General features: G+C 34.3%; 1 protein-coding gene across 5 annotated transcripts in view; it reads right to left on the minus strand.

The window, feature by feature from the left end:
• LINGO2 (leucine rich repeat and Ig domain containing 2) overlaps positions 1-17,181 on the minus strand; it is a 1,230,686-nt gene that overhangs the window by 492,870 nt on the left and 720,635 nt on the right. For all 5 annotated transcript variants that reach the window (XM_071221630.1, XM_071221629.1, XM_045193700.3 and 2 more), the window contains one exon: positions 6,230-6,315. The gene's annotated coding sequence lies outside the window, so the exon portion shown is untranslated. The remainder of the gene's footprint in view (positions 1-6,229; positions 6,316-17,181) is intronic.

The raw sequence follows: 17,181 nt of genomic DNA on the forward strand, positions 1-17,181 counted from the left end.
TTGATTTGTAATTTCATTTTTTATTTTCTACAAAATTTAAAAGACATGTTTATGAAAATAATTATGTCTATGTTAATAAGTAAACCCTAGCTACAAAGGGAGGGGGAAGCTGTTAAGGAGAAGAGTGTTCATATGTGATTGAAGTTGGTATATAGAAAAGTTATAGAGCTGGATGCTGATAACACTTGCAAAATAATGCAAATGTACCTACTACTATAGAACTGTACACTTAAAAATGGTTAAAATGGTAGATTTTATATTTGTATATCTTATCTCAATAAAAACACATTTACATTTGGATAATTTTCTTTTTTCCAGTTTTAATGAGGTGAAATTGACAGACAGCCCCATATATGCTTAAGGCAAACAGCATGACTCAACTTCTATTGTGAAGTAATAATCACTATAGGTTTAGTTAACATCCATCATCTCAAATAGACCCCAGAAAAGACACTTTCCTTGTGGTGAGAATGCTTAGGATCTTCTCTCTTAACAACTTTCAGATATACCATACATCAGTGTTAACTATATCATCATGTACATTATCTCCCCAGTTCTTATTTATGATATAAATGGAAATTTTTGTCTTTTGACCATTTTCATCATATTCCTCCAACCCACACTCTTTGCCTCTGTCAACCACAAGTCAGATGTAGCTAATTTCTGATAATATAGTTTCATTAAGAATAATCAAGCCACTTGACAACATAGTATTAAATTATGCACATCAAAATTGTCTCAATAACATAGCAGCCACGCTCTCACACTGCTTGGAAACTAATAGTACTAGATACAAATAAACCATAAGAGGAAATGCCTGGGAAACTGATGGAGCTTTTATACTTGCTGCATGTGAGAGCCCTAGGCCCTCTGTCAAAATCATGCTACTAGCCTGGATCGTTTTCATGTCTATAGCTCATGACCATCCCTAGTTTCCATTGGCTGGACAAGTAACTAGTTTTCCCAACACGGAAATGGAGTGTGCAATCACTCCCCTGCAAAAAACTCTAATCATCACCACTCAACTGTGATTCTGCTGTCAGAACATTGGTTTATACCCAATGAAACAAGACAAAATTGATAGATTGCAATGCATTAATTAGCTAATTGGAAAGTAAAAGTTGAGCACAATTGATAAAGTGAATTTTAAGTTGAATGAGATTGCCAGGCTTCCACACATTTAATGACATATGTCTGTATATGCTCTACCTTCTTATGTAAAAGAGAAGTTTAGGTCCCTTTATTCACCTCCACTGAGGTGAATAAAGCCACAACCTTTTAAAAATACTACCTCTAAATTTCCATTCACTTTTAATTTGAGGGTTACCTAGGAAACTGTTGATAAGGGGTAACAATACTGCCCTTATCCATTAACTATGGAATTGTTGATTAAAACCACAATGGGATACCACGACACACCCATCAGAATGACTGAAATAAAAAATCCCTGATAATCACCAATTATATTACTGGTAAAGATATGGAACAACTAGAACTCTTACATTCTGCTACTGAGAACGTAAATTACTGTACTAGTTTGGGAAATGATCAATATCTACTTAAAATAAACATATAAGCCACATATAAGTAATTGCATATCCCATAGAAATGTGCATATCCATGCCCCAAAAGACATGTATGGTAATATAAGAGTCACAAACTGGCCATGATGGAATAGTATGCAGTACAGAAAATTAAATTACAGCTATACATAGAACTCTCACATAAATAATATTGAGAAAAATAGCCACATGACAAAACAAGTGCAAACTCTATTACTCCACTCACATAAAAAAGTGAAGCAATGTGTAGTATAAGAATTCAGAGAATTATTTGTCATAAGGTAAGAAGATTGGGGCCCTGTCCTGTGTAGCTCAATGGATTGAGTGACAGCCTATGTACCAAAGGGTTGCTGCTTCGATTCCCAATCAGGGCATATGCCTGGGTTATGGGCCAGGACCCCAGTAGGGAGCACGTGAGAGGCAACCACACATTGAAGTTTCTCTTCCTCTCTTTCTCCTTTCCTTCTCCTCTCTCTAAAATTAAATGAATAAAGTCTTAAAAAAAAGATTGGGATTCATGACTTGGAAAGAAAAATAGCATCTTCAATTATGTTTGGTTATATTTATTTCCCAAACATAGGTGGTCATGTTTTGTGGACTTGTGACAATTTATTGAGCTGTTCCCTTATTTGTTGTGCATTGTTCTTAAGTATATTTCAAAAAAAGTCTTTAACTGACCAATAATGTACCAAAAATAACTGACATTATTTTATGTGTCAGAAAACATAAACTATATTAAAATAGAAAATAAAAATCAACTAATCCATTGGTGCACTGATTTCAAGTCTTTTCTCTCTATGTATTTTTACACATGGTCAATTACTCAGTATTAATAGTTTTTCTACGTTAATACAAATCACACACATTGTTTAAGGAAAACAGGAAAACCTTTAATAGACCCAGTTTCTATAGTTTAGAAACATAGGCATATTAAAAAAAAACTATTAGATCCAAAATAATATTTTGTCTCAGTTTACCTTAAGATTTTCCTAAATTTTAATGAATAGGAATTGCCTGTGCAATATTAAAAAATCTCAGATCTTAGCAAATAAATTCTAGAGTGGTAAAAACTCTTTTCATTTCTTTCCTGAGCAAGTTTTCCCTGTGATTCTTTGATTAGTACTTGTCTTTTATTTACTCTTTTCCTCTTTTTATCATGAACAATCATCCACATTTGATTTCTGTTTCCCATATATGTCATGTTTTTTCTCTCTCATTAATTTCATTGATTGTCTATGTGGTCTTCAAGCTACGAATGTGTCTTTAATGTGATTTCAACAAATTTGATTATATTATTTGTTGGCTTCAAAGGCACATTTTATTCTTCTGTTACATTTTCTGTTTTCTTTCAATCTTTTGTATTTCGACTTTTTCAGCCTTTCTCAGGGGTGTTCAACGTTTGGCGTCTCTGTGCCACACCAGAAAAAGAAGAGTTGGCTTGGGCCACACATTAAATATATTGCAACATGTAACCACAAAATAATCTCATAATGTTTTAAGTAAATTTATAATCTTGTGTTGGTACTGCATTCATAGCCATCCTGGCCTTCATATGTACTGTGGGCTGCAGGTTGGACACACCTATAGTTTTTATTTCTAAGTCAATCAATGCATATCTAAAGATAACAAGACATTTTTTTCTAATATACTATTTTAGTTTCTGTATTAACTCATTGTTTTATATACATTTTTGTCTGAGGCTTAATTTCCCATGTCAAATAATCATTATCTAAATCACCTTTGGCTTTGATGGTGTTGTTGCTATTGTTCGCTTACTGATCTGAAAACATGACAAATTCTATTGAAGGGTAGTGTTTTTCAGCAGACAAGTCAGGAGACTAACCCTAAGCTTTTGGTCACACTGATAAAACCTGATTTGGGTTTTTTTGTTTGCTTTTTTAACAAAAATCATCTCAGAGGTACAGTTGAAGAGTGGATTGTGAAAAGTCTCAGACCCAAATTTCAATAAGTAACAGGCATTCGGATAAAGCACCTCGGCTACACTGTTATATCTTTTTTCCTTAGTGTGTGATCCTCTCATCCTGATCTGATAGGGTATTGTTACACACACACAGAGGTGGGGTGAGAGAGAGAGAGGGAGACAGAGAGAGAGAAGCACCATTTCCATCATCACCATACATACTATGACTATTGGGACTATTGGGACTATCTCTCTCTCCTTGAAGGTAATGAATTTAAGTCCTTCCTTTCTGTTATTTTCTGAGGAAGGAGAGCTAATCCTCAAATGAATATAGATATGAAGTCACTGACTAAAGACGGGTGCCCAGGTATGACTGCCTAACTGTGTGAGTGATTCAAATATTGGATCTGTGAGTCAAGGGGCATAAAGTAAGTGAGGAATACAGACTATATTATTTAAGGTCATGGGTTTGCCTACTTCAGATTGTGAATTTCCATTTAGCAATGTGGCATCTCTTTGGAAATTGAAAATAGATTGGCTGAAACTCTTACTTTTGAATGTTATGCATTTTCATCTTTATGCCTTTATAGTCACTTTAAACTGCATCAAGCACTAATAGAATAGAACTTTAAAATGACAAAAATAAAAACTATTTCTGATATTTTATACTATGTTAAATAAATATCATCAGCATCATTTAGAGAAAAAAATGAATCTTCCTGTAATATTTACTCACAACCAAAAGTTATTCCTGAATATTTGTGCAATATTACTTTGACACAGATGGCAAAATAGCTATTAAATACTTGTAAATATTTGGACCCATTTCATTAGTAGGGCTTAGAAAGCCACATAATCGTCTTACAAAGTAAATTTTCACTGCTGACTAAATGTGCATTTTACTTTGCACCAAAAGTGCTGCAATTTTCTTTGGTAGTTTTTGAAATGAATAAGTAACATTGTTTTCAGATCCCTTCAGTGAGGTGAGGAGATAAGTTTATTTTCATGTCATAGCTGGCCTAAATCTACTTTTATTGCTTGGAATAATGTGAGGCCCATATTCTGTTTTGGAGAACCAAGAAGTCTCCTAAATATAACCTAACTTCTCTTTTTAAAAAATAAACAAAATAAAAAGAGAAAAGAAAAATATATATCTTGAGAAGAAAAATATATCTTTCAATCATATATCACATACCAAAAAATTTAATATTGATTTCTTATACATAAATTTAAAAGAAGTCATTTCCATAAGCCTTCCAGTCTTTTTTCACATTTTTCATGTCAATAGTTTCATATAATTCTTTTACAATGTTTTGTCATTGTCAGTTTTCTTGTGCCTGTTTCATGTGAACAACTTGGAATTCGATCTGCTTGTCACTTCGACAATAAAAAAGATTTCTAGCTATGTGTTGAAGTGGTATGGAGTAATTGGAAAAGGTATGGACAAGTGATGGAAGGTCTGGGATTCAGTGTGAGATTTTCATCTTACATTGGGGCAAAAGTAGGTTTACAATTGTGAGTATGTGAAACACAAAGTTTATTCTTGTGTTATTACTTATTAATTATTGTATTGTTTTCCCCACCCTGTGATTAGCTCTATCAGGGCTCTACAGTTTCCTCCTTGCTCTACAGGCTAGTGTCCCTCTGCAAATGCTGCTGCGAGGAGCATGGAAATTGAGAGAAAGCATTTGAAACTTTTATACCCATTTAGAGTAATTTTATGTCTATAGAATAATAATAAAAATGAGGAGTGGATACTTGATGTATGCTTTTTAATCATTTTATTTCTCTAATAATTAAGTTCTAGCAACTTTACAAAAACATTCTGTCAGCAATGGATTAAAAATACACTGACCCTTAACCACAGAGTCTGAGAAGCACTGAGCTATAAGACATCCAGTGATCCAATTAACCTCCGGGACCTCCATTTCTCCATTTGTAAAAATATAAGTAATTATTCCTACCTTGTCTTCCACACAGAGAATGTGAATATTAAACAAAATTACTTATTTATCAATTATTTGTAAACTATAACACCTCATATAAATATATAGTTATATTCTAAGTAATAAACATTTGGGAAATAGCATGGCAAGTCAGCTAAAAAATGGTGGCCATATTTAGATATCCAATAAAAGTCTGTTGACTTTATGAATAAATATAAGAACAGAAACCTTGGCATTAGATAGGACTGCACTTAAACAACTGTCTCAGGAAGCAGTGTGTGATTTAAAGGCAAGTCAAATAATCTGTCAATAGCACAGTTTTTTCATCTGTCAAATGAAAGTAAAAATAGCTTCTGCCTAAGAGTTGTACTCAATAAAATAATGCATTAAGGTATTTAGCATTTAAAACTTGGCACGTGGAAAGTATTCAGTAAATATTAGAATAATGCATTCAAGCTCTTTTTCTATGCTAAAGAAACTATTTGATTATTTATATGCAAAACCTAGTAAGATAATTATTATAATCTCTGTTTTAAAATAAAGAAACTAAGACCCAAAGATTCCACGAGGTCAAATAGTACTTTAAATCCACGTCTGTCTATAACAGAATTGGTGGCTTTTCCCACAGAATACCACTTCCATAAGATCTTCTAAGTAATGACAACGAACTTCATAGGCACTCTCCTTTTAGAAACACTCTTCTGTTTGTTTGTAAATTCTGAGAATTTGTTGCATAAGAAAAAATATCAACAGGTTGAATGGCATAGAAAAGATACATATGGACCACTTTTTACACTTACCAGTTTGATTTGCCAGGGTCCTCATGCTGATGGTGGCCGCTTTCAGCGTTTTGCTCTGCACCTCTTTGCATGACCCTATTCCAAGACTGCCAAAAAAAAAAAAAAGAAAAAGAAATACACAAAGAAAAATGACGCTTGCTTTTAGAAGGATCTAGAAGCAACAATAATAACTCAAATTTACATAGCACCTATTTTATAAAGCTCTTAAAAAAACAATAAAGATCAACCAACCTCACATTTTTGGAGGTTTGCATCTTGAAAGCAAGTACATTGTCATGTTTATCTTGGAATTCCCAGAAATGACACAGTATCTATCACCTAGGCATTTACAAAATTACTTCCTTTTTATTAAATAAATGAATAGATGAAACTCATGCTCAAATTTTATATTTAAAGATTTCAACCTTCAAATCCAGAAGGCAAAATAGTATGTTGTTATCATGTTGTTCTTTGCAGAGAAGGAGAAAAGAGACCTGAGAGAGAAAATATTTATGCTGTGTCAATAAATCTGCCATTTCAAAGGTTAAATTTTGACAATAAAGTCAACATGCAATCCATAGATTATTCCTTGTGTTCTAAGTATGTAATAGTAAAATGAATCTGGAGGTCTTTTACCAAAAATAGTTACAAATTTTTTATGCAGGAATATTTAAATACAACTGACTAACAGCTTGAATCTATTGGTGGAGTAATTGTAATGTGGAAAGGAGGAAATGAAACACATTTTTTATATTAGAATATGATTTTTTCCATTGTCATGGTGACTCTATTCCTTCTAACACTACTTCCCAACTCAATCTCAACCCTCCTCTAAAGTTCACGACAGGAGAGAAAGATAAAGGAGAGAGAAAAGTAAGTTAAAAATCAGTAAAGGCAATTCCAGGACAGGGTTCATTAATTGAGAATGTGTGTAATGAAGTGAAATGCTTTTTTTATTTTTTTAGTTGAAATCTGGTTCACATAAAACATTGTACAAATTTAAGTTATACACATGTGCTCGTGACACTAGTGCATTCTTAAAATAATGTTAATGTCAATCACTTTCGTTCAAACCTCAAACTTATATACCCCACCATCTACTTGACATCGCTATTTCTGTGACCAATAATAATAGTGATAATTATTACTTTGTTGCTCACAGTGTATCAGAAACTGTTCCTATCATTTTATGAAATTACCTAAATTAATATTTATATCAATACTGTAAGGTAGGTATTATTAACCTAATTGATTTTAAAGGTAATAAAACTGAGGTACAGCTTAAATAAATTATTCAATATCCTCTGCTCCTATTCAATAGAGTAGGGTTTAACCTTTCCCAGAGCCCATCTCCCATTCTCCAAGGTATCTACTACCTTTCAAACTATCCAGACTGGAACTCTTGATTGTCACCACATGACTTTCAAGGTCTTCTTTAACACTTCACAGAGAATTGACACACTGGCTTTGTAGTTAAAGCCAGAAAGGTGACAATCTTCCTTAATAACTTCCTTTTCCATGATAATTATGTAGCTAATTATCTAGAATCCATGAAGCTCCTTCATTTCACTAGTTCATCATCTGCCACCTAGACTACAACAAAAGTCTTCCCCTACCTATTCTCATTGATCCTGCTCATGACCTATTCTATGTAATCCATCGCTCACACTCTAGCAAGGATAAGTCTATAGGAGCTACTATAAAGGACACAAGGATAAAGTCAAGGGGGAGGGTAGAGGTGAGGGAGGGAGGTGGGACTGGCTGGGGTGGGGTGGAGGGAAGGGGAGAAAATACAGACAATTGTAACTGAATAAAAATAAATAAATAAATTTAAAAAAAAGAAAAAAAATAATTTTTATAGCATAAATCATTTGACTACCTTGCTTAACAACTTTCAGTGGTTTTCTATTGCACTTGGAATTATCTAATCATCATATCATGCCCTAGAAGCTGTGACATGAACTAGCTACAACTTACCTCTGAAATAATATCTTACTCAGTTTTCTCTCGTTTTTATTACCTTCCACATACTCTTCGCCTAATAAACCATGGTCTTCAGCATCTAAGGACTTTGCTTTTCAGGAAATCAAAACCTGAAATGTTCTGCACTTTGATTCTTTTCATGCTTCTGTCTCAGTTTAAGTGTCAGTTTCTCAAAGAGGATTTTCCTGATACCCCAAAGTGTCCCCTAAAACATTTTTAACTTATTTAATTGTCTATTATTTCTCTTCCTGGAATGTAGGAAGTATATGAATCAGGCCTGAGCTACTAATAAGTAGTATTTAAAATTTTATGCCTTAAGAATAAATGGTAAATATATTCTAATTATTATTCTTCCTTTTTTTAAATTCTTTTCTCAAAAGGAAGACAAGAGAATCTTGGACTTAAAGAATCAGCAAATAAATTACTATAAAAATCATGTTTTCCAACTCCTTCATGTATACTTGCTCTTTTGAGATATTAAAACAATTTCTATTAGGAAAACAATACTTTCTTTATATTTTTTCTTAACATGAAGTACAGTGAAGACTATAACTGTACCCCTTAGCTCTCTGAGCAGTGCCATGGTGGTTACCAAGAACCAGCGTCTTATGAAAACTGGCAAAAGGAAAGCCAAGAAAAAAGTAGTCAATCTATGTTCTTAGGAGTATTGGTATGACGTGAAGGCAACGGCTATGTTCAATTAAGAAATTTTGTAAAAACACCATTCAAAAGAAATCTAGGAAACAAAATCATGTCTGATGGTCACAAGGGTCATGTTTTTGACATAAGCCTAGCTGATCTGAAGAATGATGAAATTACATTTAGAAAATTCAAGCTAATTACTGAGAAGGTTCAGGGCAAAAACTACTCAATTTCCATGGCATGGATCTTACCCATGACAAAATGTGCTCCATGATCAAAAAATAGCAAAGTGTGATTGAAGCTCATGTTTATGACAAAACTGATGGTCATTTGCTTTGCCTACTCTGTGCTTGCTTTACTAAAGAATGCGACAGTCAGATGTGGAAAGACCGCTTGTGTCAGCATTAACAGGTCCACCAACTCTGGAAGAAGATAGTGGAAATCGTTACCTTAAAGGTGCAAACAAATGACTTGAAAAAAATGGTCAATAAATCGATTCCAGACAGCATTGCAAAATACATAGAAAATGCTTGCCAACCTATTTATTTATTCCATGATGTCTTTGTTAAAAAAAAGTCCTAATGCTGAAGAAGCCCAAGTTTGAACTGTGAAAAGTCATGGAGCTTTATGGTGATGGTAGCGGTTCAGGAAATGCTACTGGGGATGAGGCAGATGCTAAAGTTGAACAAGTTGTTGAATATGAGCTCCCAGTCCAATAATCCATTTAAAATTCACACTTTTAATGGTGACAGATAAAAAATCCCTTGTGAAAGGGAAAAAAAACATAACAGTATACATTAGTTTACATTATTTTTTGAAAGTGTCCCAACTGTAATATTCTCAGTATGGCATTCAGTGAGCAGTAGATGGTAATACATATAAAATTAATTTTGGACTTTTGTGAATGAAGTTTTGTGAGTTTCCATAGGCCAAGGTCAAATATTTAGAGACCTTTAAATCACTTGTGTCCTATCTGTAGCTCTGACAAATACAGGCCATATGGAAAACAGCACTGATATAGCTTGTAGAATTGGGGCACTGGTATTATATTTGGTTTTATTCACACAAAACAATAACATATAAAGACTCCACTAGTTACATAAGAGCATGTTGTTTTTCTAACTGAATCATTTTTCTGAAATATGTGCAACTGCACTAAGCTGTTCCACCTCCCCGCCCCCCCGCCCCCCATTTGGTTTGGTTTGGTTTATAACATTGCTCCTCAGATGCAAACTATATATGAGCTACATGATATCCATATGCACATTAAGCAAACTGCAGATGTTTGATTCAGTGGGTCTAGGACCAGGCTCAAGACTCTGTATTTATCACAAGCTTAGGTTATGCTGATGGTGCTGATACATTGACTATACTTTGGGTACCAAGAATTCAGAGGATAGATAGTAGTTCCAGATAATTCCAAAATGGTATTTGAATAATTTGTGGTGTGTGTGTGCACTTTATATTTGAAAAGTGTTATTATAACTATTACTAATAAAATATTTTTAAACATGTTTTCCTCTTTCAAAAAAGTGTCATTTGTTTGAAATCAACACTAAGTAGTTAGCAAATCTTGTACATTTCTGTTTTTTATTTATTTTGTAATTTGTCAATAATTTGGAATAAATAAAGATTTTACTTACTTTGAAAATAAGTGTGTATCTTGATGTCACCTAGTGCAGTCTCCACTGAATGTAATAGCACATAACACAATAAATGAAATATTGGCTTTTTATCACTGGCTAATAAGATTTTTGGCAACCTTGTTTTTTTTTCACTTTTTTCTATATTTCCCATCTTTTACCTTACAAATTTTAGCTACAATTTATTAAGTCTACACTAGCTTGGGTATGTGTGTTTATATAAGTTCATATATGTGATAGTATGTCATTTAATTAATAAGTTAATAAAATTAATATTAATAATAAATGTTATGATTTTAAGGCACTTATGAATGACCAAGTACTGCATCGCTAATTATTGATTCATTAAAAAAATAAGCTAATATACTGAGTGTTTAGGTGGAGGAATTAGTTCAAAGTTATATGGTTTAAAGTGGACATACTTGTCTTGTTCCTGATATTCATGGGAATGGTTTTAGTTTTTGCCCTTTGAGTATGATGTTGGCTGAAGTTTTCTTGTATATGACCTTTATTGTGTTGAGGAATGCTCCCTCTATTCCAACTTTGCTGTGTTTTTATCATAAATGGGTGCTGTACCTTATCAAATGCTTTTTATGTATCTATTGACATGATCATGTGACTTTTGTCTTTCCTTTTATTTATGTGATGTATTATGTTTATTGATTTGCAAACATTGTACCATGCTTGCATCATAAGCAAATCAACAAACAACAAGTGTTGGAGAGGTTGTGGAGAAAAAGGAACCTTAGTGCACTGTTGGTGGAAATGCAGACTGGTGAAGTCACTATGGAAAACAGTATGGAATTTCCTCAGAAAACAAAAAATGGAACTGCCTTTTGATCCAGCAATTCCACTGCTGGGATTACCCTAAGGATCCTGAAACATCAAATTCAAAAGAACCTATGCACCCCATGTTCATAGTAACACAATTCACAATAGCCAAGTGCTGGAAGCAACCTAAGTGCCTATCAGTAAATTAGTGGATCAAAAAACTGTGGTACATTTACACAATGGAACACTACACCACAGAAAGACAGGAGGAGCTCCTACCTTTTGAGACATCATGGATGGATCTGGAGAGCATTATGCTAAGTGAAATAAGTCAGGCAGTGAAAGAAAAATACCATATGATCTCACCTATAAGTGGAACCTAATCAACAAAACAAACAAGCAAGCCAAATATAACCAGAGACATTGAAATGAAGAACACACTGACAATGACCAAAGAGAAGAAGGGAGAGGGATAATAGGGGATAAGGGGGGAGGCATCAAGGAATATTTATGAAGGACACATGGAGAAAGCCAAAGAGGTGGATTTGAGTGTGGGAGGCAGGGATGGGTGAGAGGCAGGGATGAGTGGGGAGGGGGGCATGATGGAGTGAAAATGGAGACAATTGTACTTGAACAACAATAAAAAAAAGAAACTAAAAAATAAATAAATGCAGATTGCTATACAAACATTAAAAAAAGTTATATGGATTAAATTTGGTAAAACTGAGATTTAAATTCAGGTATGCCTGACTTTCTTTTTATAATTAAGAGAAAATAAATACTTTTTAAAGAATCAAGTAAATATCTTCCCTGATGAAAGATACTTTAGGCAGCCAATAATATTACAGGAGAAACCATAAGAGTCAACCTCAACATCTTGGAGTTCACTAAAAGAAAATATTTATTTCAAAATAACTATGATTTCAAAAAGCACAGAAAGAGGACTTCTGGCCAAGATGAAGGCATAGGTAGACACACTGTGCCTCCTCACACAACCAAAAGAAGTAAAACAACAATTTAAAAACAAAAAACAACCAGAACTGCCAGAAAATCAAACTGTATGGAAGTACCACAACCAAGGAGTTAAAGAAGACACATTCATCCAGACCTGTAGGAGGGGCGGAGATGTGCAGGTGGGTAGAGAGGACTGGAGGCAAAATGGTGGCCGGCAGACCCTGTGGTCCCACATTCACAGGAAGATAAACCAGGAGGAACAAAGGGGGAGCAAAACAGACTGCTCAACCCCAGGGCTCCAGCACAGGGAAATAAAGCCTCAAACCACTGATTGAAAACCCCTTGGGGGTTGAGGCAGCAGCGCAAGAAACTCCCAGCCTCACAGGAGAGTTCATTGGAGAGACCCACAGAGTCCTAGAATGTAACCAAACCCACCCCCTCAGAAAGCAACACCAGAAGGGCCCACTTTGCTTGTGGGTAGCAGGGGAAGTGACTGAAAGCCATCAGAGAGTGGAGCAAGAGCCATTGTTCCCTCTCAGACTCCTCCCCCACATACAATGTCACAGCACAGCCACGTGGGCTGCCCAACTGAGGTGAATACCTAAGGCTCTTCCCTTTTATGTAACAGGTATGCCAAGACCAAAAAAAAAAAAAAAAGCCCAAAGGAAAGATCAGATCGAAGCTCCAAAAAAAATACAACTAAGTGACAAAGAAATAGCCAACCTATCAGATGCACAGTTCAAAACACTGGTAATCAGGATGCTCACAGAATTGGATGAATATGGTCACAAAAAAGATGAAAAAATGAAGGCTATGCTAAGTGAAACAAAGGAAAATGTACAGGAAACCATCATCTTGGGAAGGTAACTGGGACTCAAATCAACGGTGTGGACCAGAAGGAAGAAAGAAACATCCAACCAGAAAAGAATGAAGCAACAAGAATTCGGAAAAATGAGGAGAGGCTTAGGAACCTCCAGGACATCTTGAAATGTTCCAACATCAGAATTATAGGGGTACCAGAAAGAGAAGAGGAAGAACAAAATGTTGAAAACTTATTTGAACAAATAATGAAGGAGAACTTCCGTAATCTTGCAAAGGAAATAAGACTTCCAGGAAGTCCAGGAAGTTCAGAGAGTCCCAAAGAAGCTGGACCCAAGGAGGAACACACCAAGGCACATCATAATTACATAATCCAAGATTAAAGATAAGGAAAGAATCTTACAAACAGTAAGAGAAAAGGACACAGTTACCTACAAAGGAGTTCCCATAAGACTGTCAGCTTATTTCTCAGAAGAGACCTTACTGGCAAGAAGGGGCTGGAAGGAAGTATTTGAAGTCTTGAAAGGCAAGGACGTACATCCAAGATTGCACTGTCCAGCAAAGCTTTCATTTAGTATGGAAGGGCAGATAAAGTGCTTCTCAGATAAGGTCAAGTTAAAGGAGTTCATCATCACCAAGCCCTTATTATATGAAATGTTAAACGGATTTATCTAAGACAAAGGAGATAAAAAATATGAACAGTAAAATGACAGCAAACTCACAGTTATTAACAACCACACCTAAAACAAAACAAAAGCAAACTAAGCAAACAGCTAGAACAGGAACAGAACCACAGAAATGGAGATCACATGGCAGGTTATCAACAGAGGAGTGGGAGAGGGAAAGAAGGGGAAAAGGTACAGAGAATAAGTAGCATAAATGGTAGGTAGAAAATAGACAGTGGGAGGTAAGAATAGTATAGGAAATGTAGAAGCCAAAGAACTTATATGTATGACAATGGACATGAACTAAAGGGGAGGAATGTGGGCAGGAGGGGGTGTACAGGGCAGAGGGGAGTAAAGGGGGGGAAATGGGGCAGCTGTAATAGCATAATTAACACAATATATTTTTAAAAGCACAGGAAAATTATTATAAAATCTAGTATATTGATTCTAGTCCTTGTTTCCAAAATTATCAAAAGGTTATTTTATTGTTAATTTTTTTGGATTTATTACTAATGAAAATCTGTCTGTAAGCATAGGTTTTATCACTTTTGAAAGGACAGAAAAATTTAACTAGATATTTAATTAGATAATGTTTTAAAAATGATGGACCCATTAAAAATGATATGCTATGTCTCGCATTTTTAGCTTTCCAAATAGTAATATATTGCATTAACATTTCTCCATATCACATTAATGATATAGTCACCCCATTGGTCATACATACAATTGCCATTTCTCCTGTTAGGAGTAGCATTAGTAAAACATGTCATAGCTATTGGAAGTATGATAATACACACACATATATAAGGGAATTTTTTTGGAATTATGACTCTAACACATTTTGGGAAAAAAAAGAGGTACTTTCTTTGTTTTTCCTGTTCTATATTTATATAGTTTAATATATAGTTACATTAAAAATTAAACCATTGACTATTTCAAACATCCAGAGATGCACTTAAAATCATATAATATATATTCTATAGTTTTCACTAAGATTATTTCATGAGGTTTTTGCTGCTCTTTTGTCTACATAATCATGATTTGTAATGGCTATATAATAGACTACACAGTAGCTGCATCAAATTTAATGAAGCAACTGTTGCACACTTAGGCTACTTCCTTTTTTAAAATAATAACATTAAATAATGGTGTGATGTACAACTTTGAGATAAAACCTTTTTCCATATTTTATGTATTTCTGTAGTATCTACATCCCTGAGATGTTGATACTAAAGGAATAGGATTTTTTTTAACTTTTTTTTTACTGATGTTTGAATACAGTTGTCTCCATTTTCCCACCACCACTTCAAAACAGAATTTCAACCCCCATACTAAATTATTTTTGTCTACTTTGAAGATTATGTACTATTGTGATTTGGTATGTAGTTAGCTTAAATTTCCAGAGTTGATATTATAATCATTGTAGGTTAACAATGGTATCACTTCAATTGAATAAGAAATCAAGAACCTTTAAAAACACAAAAGGTATAGTCTCTTCCCAAAATAGATTTACATTGAGACAGTTAAACAAAAACTGACCAGTGTTCATTTCTTCATTATTTCAGAGAGCCAACCTGTCATTTTATTTGCCTGAATTTTTAAATTCTATGTTCAACTACTTCTTTGAAGTAAATACTTAAGTAAGTCCACAGTATAAAGCATATTGACCTTGATTATGTTTCCAAGTCAATTATTCAGAAAAGTTCATTATTTTCAAAAGGAGATGCAGAAACATTCAGGATTCCTGTTGAAAGACCCAAGTGTGGGGGTAAAAGGACAGTAGTTTAGAGCAAATTTAGATATGAACAAAGATTAAAATTGTATGGAGATGTGTGTGTGTGGTGGGTAGGAAGATGGTTCAATAGTGAAGGGGAAAGTATTGCTGGGAAGAAGAATCTAAGAATTTTAATACCCCTGGTTTAATGTCTTACTGGAATACCTGACCACCTTTTAACTGGCTTCAAAGATTTCAGCTCTTCTCTAATTCAATCTTCTCAAAAATGCTTCCATGCTTTCTAACTAATTTTCTTATTTAATTTTAATTTTTTAAATATTTTATATATTTACTTTTAGAGAGGGGGAAGGGAGGGAGGAGTAGATGGAGAGAAACATCAATGAGAAATATGGATCGGTTGCCTCTGATACATATCCTGACCAGGCACTGAACCCACAACTCAGGGATTTGTCCTGAGCAGGAAACAAACCAGTGACCTTTCATTTTGCAGGATGATAGTCAACCAACTGAACCATGTAGGTCAGGAATTAATTTTAATTTTAAACTTTTAATTATGTATTATCCAGATTCTTATTTTTGGGCCTTGATTTTTTTCTATAATCTACAATTTGAAAGAGAGTTGGTGGACTTTCCTGAAGAAACAAAAGATGTTGGTACCTCTTTATATCTGACTCCCACCTCCTCTTGCCTCTGTTACTGCAAGAGATTCTTAACTGTCATCTGTCTCAACAATAGTCTTGAGTCCTTTTCCTACACCAAGTCCTTCACTAATTTCATGAGGTTAAAATCTCTAAATCAAAGTTAGGATTCTGTTGATCCTTTTGCAAAATGTTCCTAAGGCTCCCCATTACATATAGAGTAAGGAAGGAGAGGAAGGAAAATGGAGCCCCATTTCTAACTCCTTAGCCTGGGCTCAAAATCTCCAATTACTTCAACTGTCTTTCAGACTCATTTCTTATGTGCAAATTCAGATTTCAGAAATACATTACACACTGCAAAAATCATCACAGCTGGGAGTAATTTCATTCTTAGAATAAATCTGTGAAATAATTATTATTAGTAGCTATATTTCATAATGACTCTGTTGAAACACAGAGACGTTGAAGTACCATAAACCTTTAGTTAAGCTAAGAGATAGCAGAAACCAAGTTTGAATCTTCTATCTCCAGAGCATATATCCTCTCCACCCCTCAAGAAAAAAACAAACTTTGTTTTCTAAATTGCATGATTAGCTGCTGTTTTTGACTGCTTCATTTTCCTTTCTCTAAACAGATTTGTATTTTTATTTCTATTCAGAAGAGTGTTATTCTCAGTGTCTTTATTTCCATATATTTATCATCTTCCAAGATCCAGGCAAACACTAAGTCCCTGTGTAACCTTCAGTTGGAAATTTCCTCTCTCTTCTCAGTACTATTGTACTTTTTCTTACAGCATTTCTTGCTCACTGACACTTTTTAAGTGGCTTATATTCTAACTATTAACTTGTTTATTTATAAGCTCTTACTGGGCCAAAGCCGTATTTTGGTTTATCTTTACAGTTCACTTTATCTGGTCCAATGCCTTGTGTAGGAGGAAATGAGACTCTTCTTACTCTTTTTTTTTTTTTTTCCTGAAAAGGTAGTGAAGAGTTGGACTGAAAGTAAAGGCCCATTAGAGGTTATGAAGATCAGTTTATTTTAGTTTAAGAAAGATTTTTAGCTATGCTATGCTTCTCTGGTCCAAGAAAACTCTATCACCTGGGTGTAGCTACCTAAATTATAA

This window comes from Desmodus rotundus, chromosome 1 (assembly GCF_022682495.2).
Source record: "Desmodus rotundus isolate HL8 chromosome 1, HLdesRot8A.1, whole genome shotgun sequence".
In the NCBI taxonomy this organism is placed as follows: domain Eukaryota; kingdom Metazoa; phylum Chordata; class Mammalia; order Chiroptera; family Phyllostomidae; genus Desmodus; species Desmodus rotundus.